General features: G+C 45.7%; 1 protein-coding gene across 2 annotated transcripts in view; it reads left to right on the forward strand.

Annotated features, from left to right (window-relative positions):
* Positions 1-5000, forward strand: part of LOC123752144 (streptococcal hemagglutinin) — a 297057-nt gene that overhangs the window by 287425 nt on the left and 4632 nt on the right. The window lies entirely within an intron of this gene.

Raw genomic sequence — 5000 nt, forward strand, 5'->3', positions numbered from 1 at the left:
CCCCTAACTCTTCTGTCTTCCAGCGAAGTGAGGTTTAATTCCCGTAGTCTCTCCTCGTAGCTCATACCTCTCAGCTCGGGTACTAGTCTGGTGGCAAACCTTTGAACCTTTTCCAGTTTAGTCTTATCCTTGACTAGATATGGACTCCATGCTGGGGCTGCATACTCCAGGATTGGCCTGACATATGTGGTATACAAAGTTCTGAATGATTCTTTACACAAGTTTCTGAATGCCGTTCGTATGTTGGCCAGCCTGGCATATGCCGCTGATGTTATCCGCTTGATATGTGCTGCAGGAGACAGGTCTGGCGTGATATCAACCCCCAAGTCTTTTTCCTTCTCTGACTCCTGAAGAATTTCCTCTCCCAAATGATACCTTGTATCTGGCCTCCTGCTCCCTACACCTATCTTCATTACATTACATTTGGTTGGGTTAAACTCTAACAACCATTTGTTCGACCATTCCTTCAGCTTGTCTAGGTCTTCTTGAAGCCTCAAACAGTCCTCTTCTGTTTTAATCCTTCTCATAATTTTAGCATCGTCCGCAAACATTGAGAGAAATGAATCGATACCCTCCGGGAGATCATTTACATATATCAGAAACAAGATAGGACCGAGTACAGAGCCCTGTGGGACTCCACTGGTGACTTCACGCCAATCGGAGGTCTCACCCCTCACCGTAACTCTCTGCTTCCTATTGCTTAGATACTCCCTTATCCACTGGAGCACCTTACCAGCTACACCTGCCTGTCTCTCCAGCTTATGTACCAGCCTCTTATGCGGTACTGTGTCAAAGGCTTTCCGACAATCCAAGAAAATACAGTCCGCCCAGCCCTCTCTTTCTTGCTTAATCTGTATCACCTGATCGTAGAATTCTATCAAGCCTGTAAGGCAAGATTTACCCTCCCTGAATCCATGTTGGCGATTTGTCACGAAGTCCCTTCTCTCCAGATGTGTTACCAGGTTTTTTCTCACGATCTTCTCCATCACCTTGCATGGTATACAAGTCAAGGACACTGGCCTGTAGTTCAGTGCCTCTTGTCTGTCGCCCTTTTTGTATATTGGGACCACATTCGCCGTCTTCCATATTTCTGGTAGGTCTCCCGTCTCTAGTGATTTACTATACACTATGGAGAGTGGCAAGCAAAGTGCCTCTGCACACTCTTTCAGTACCCATGGTGAGATCCCATCTGGACCAACCGCCTTTCTAACATCCAGATCCAGCAGGTGTCTCTTGACCTCCTCTCTCGTAATTTCGAACTCCTCCAAGGCCGCCTGGTTTACCTCCCTTTCTCCTAGCACAGTGACCTCACCCTGTTCTATTGTGAAGACCTCCTGGAACCTCTTGTTGAGTTCCTCACACACCTCTCTGTCATTCTCTGTATACCTGTCCTCGCCTGTTCTAAGTTTCAATACCTGTTCTTTCACTGTTGTTTTCCTTCTGATGTGACTGTGGAGTAGCTTTGGTTCGGTCTTGGCTTTATTTGCTATATCATTTTCAAAATTTTTCTCTGCTTCTCTTCTCACCCTGACGTACTCATTCCTGGTTCTCTGGTATCTCTCTGGTATCTATCTGGTTCTATCTGGTATCTGGTATGTGTGTGTGTGTGTGTGTGTGTGTGTGTGGTGTGTGTGTGTGTGTGTGTGTGTGTGTGTGTGTGTGTGTGGTGTGGTGTGTGTGTGTGTGTGTGTGTGTGTGTGTGTGTGTGTGGTGTGTGTGTGTGTGTGTGTGTGTGTGTGTGTGTGTGTGTGTGTGTGTGTGTGTGTGTGTGGTGTGTGTGTGTGTGTGTGTGTGTGTGTGTGTGTGTGTGTGTGTGTGTGTGGTGTGGTGTGGTGTGTGTGTGTGTGTGTGGTGTGTGTGTGTGTGTATGTGTGTGTGTATGTGTGTGTGGGGTGTGTGGGGTGTGTGTGTGTGTGTGTGTGTGTGTGTGTGTGTGTGTGTGTGTGTGTGTGTGTGTGTGTGTGTGTGTGTGTGTGTGTGTGTGTGTACTCACCTATTTGTACTCACCTATTTGTGCTTGCAGGGGTTGAGCTTTGGCTCTTTGGTCCCGCCTCTCAACTATCAATCAACTGGTGTACAGATTCCTGAGCCTACTGGGCTCTATCATATCTACATTTGAAACTGTGTATGGAGTAAGCCTATACCACATCACTGCCTAATGCATTCCATCCGTTAACTACTCTGACACTGAAAAAGTTCCTTCTAACGTCTCTTTGGCTCATGTGGGTACTCAGTTTCCACCTGTGTCCCCTTGTTCGCGTACCACCACTGTTGAATAGTTTATCCTTGTTTACCCGGTCGATTCCTCTGAGGATTTTGTAGGTTGTGATCATGTCTCCCCTTACTCTTCTGTCCTCCAGTGTCGTAAGGTGCATTTCCCGCAGCCTTTCCTCGTAACTCATGCCTCTTAGTTCTGGGACTAGTCTAGTGGCATACCTTTGGACTATTTCCAGCTTCGTCTTGTGCTTGACAAGGTACGGGCTCCATGCTGGGGCCGCATACTCCAGGATTGGTCTTACATATGTGGTGTACAAGATTCTGAATGATTCCTTACGCAGGTTCCTGAACGCTGTTCTGATATTAGGCAGCCTCGCATATGCCGCAGACGTTATTCTTTTTATATGGGCTTCAGGAGACAGGTTTGGTGTGATATCAACTCCTAGATCATTCTCTCTGTCCGTTTCATTAAGTACTTCATCTCCTATTCTGTATCCTGTGTCTGGCCTCTTGTTTCCACTCCCTAGTTTCATTACTTTGCATTTACTCGGGTTGAAGTTCAACAGCCATTTGTTGGACCATTCACTCAGTCGGTTTAGGTCATCTTGTAGCCTCCTACTATCGTCCTCAGTTTCAATCCTCCTCATAATTTTTGCATCATCGGCAAACATTGAGAGAAACGATTCTATACCCTCTGGGAGATCATTTACATATATCAGAAACAGTATAGGTCCAAGGACTGACCCCTGCGGGACTCCACTCGTAACGTCTCGCCAATCTGAGACCTCACCCCTCACACTGACTCGTTGTCTCCTGTTGCTTAGGTATTCCTGTATCCAACGGAGTACCTTCCCTTTCACTCCAGCCTGCATCTCCAGTTTTTTCACTAGCCTCTTGTGTGGTACTGTATCAAAGGCTTTCTGGTAATCCAAAAATATGCAGTCTGCCCACCCTTCTCTTTCTTGCCTTATTTTTGTTGCCTGGTCGTAGAATTCAAGTAACCCTGTGAGGCAGGACCTGCCATCCCTGAACCCATGTTGATGCTGTGTTACAAAGTTCTTTCGCTCCAGGTGCTCCACTAGCTTTCTTCGCACAATCTTCTCTATCAGCTTATATGGTATGCAGGTTACACTGGCCTGTAATTCAGTGCCACCTGTCTATCCCCTTTCTTGTATATCGGGACTATGTTAGCTGCTTTCCAAATTTCTGGCAGTTCCCCTGTTGCCAGTGATTTGTTATACACTATGGAGTGTATAAGAGTGACAAAGTAAACACAGTTCTTCTCCTCCTTCCTTTAGTATCCAAGGGGAGATTCCATCTGGACCTATAGCCTTTGTCATATCCAACTCTAGTAAACACTTCCTTACTTCCCCGCTGGTAATCTCAAACTCTTCCAGTGGTTCCTGGTTAGCTATTCCCTCTCTTATCTCTGGGATTTCTCCTTGCTCTAAGGTGAATACCTCCTGGAATTTCTTATTCAGTTCCTCACACTCTTCCGTGTCGTTTGTAGTGAATCCTTTTGCCCCTATCCTTAATCTCATAACCTGTTCCTTTACTGTTGTTTTTCTCCTGATGTGGCTATGCAGCAATTTAGGCTGAGTCTTTGCCTTGCTTGCGATGTCATTTTCGTATTCCCTTTCTGCCTCTCTTCTCATCCTGACATATCCATTCCTGGCATTCTGGTATCTTTCTCTGCTCTCCAGTGTCCTGTTATTCCTATAGTTTCTCCATACCCTTTTACTTTGCTGCTTAGCTAGCCTACATCTCTGATTAAACCATGGGTTTCTCATCTTCATTTCACTGTTTTCCTTTTGGACTGGGACAAACTTGTTTGCTGCGTCCATGCACTTTTGCGTGAAGTAGTCCATCATATCTTGGGCCGTCTTTTCCCTGAGCTCTGTTTCCCATGCTATATCTGTTAGGAATTTTCTTATCTCCTCATAGTTTCCCTTTCGGTATGCTAACCTTTTGGTTTCGGTATCCCTCCTCGAGTTCAATAACCCTTCTTCAATCAGGTACTCAAACACTAGTACACTATGGTCGCTCATCCCTACTGGGGCCTCAAAACCGATTTCTCTTATGTCAGAGTCGTTCAGGGTGAAGACCAGGTCGAGTCTCGCTGGTTCATCATTTCCTCTCATCCTTGTGGGTTCTCTGACATGCTGGGTTAAAAAGTTTCTAGTCTAGTCAAACGTTAGGTCTGACGACCTAACGTTTAAGGAGCATAACCAAGCAAATATTGCGACAGCCAGAAAAATGATAGGATGGATTACGAGAACTTTCAAATCCAGGGATCCCATCACAATGGTTGTACTCTTCAAGTCACTTGTGTTGTCCCGTCTTGAGTACTGCTCAGTACTCACTTCCCCCTTCAGAGCAGGAGAGATTGCTGAAATAGAGGGAATACAGAGAACATATACGGCACGCATAGACGCAATAAAGCACCTAAATTATTGGGATCGTCTCAAAGTCCTCCAAATGTACTCACTAGAAAGAAGACGAGAGAGATATCAAATAATATACACCTGGAAGATACTGGAGGGCCAAGTACCAAATCTACACAGTAAAATAACAACGTACTGGAGTGAACGACATGGAAGAAAATGTAGAATAGAACCAGTGAAGAGCAGAGGTGCCATAGGCACAATCAGAGAACACTGTATAAACATCAGAGGTCCGCGGTTGTTCAACGTCCTCCCAGCAAGCATAAGAAATATTGCCGGAACAACCGTGGACATTTTCAAGAGGAAACTAGATTTATTCCTCCAAGGAGTGCCGGACCA

Source organism: Procambarus clarkii, chromosome 44 (genome assembly GCF_040958095.1).
Source record: "Procambarus clarkii isolate CNS0578487 chromosome 44, FALCON_Pclarkii_2.0, whole genome shotgun sequence".
Classification (NCBI taxonomy): Eukaryota; Metazoa; Arthropoda; class Malacostraca; order Decapoda; family Cambaridae; genus Procambarus; species Procambarus clarkii.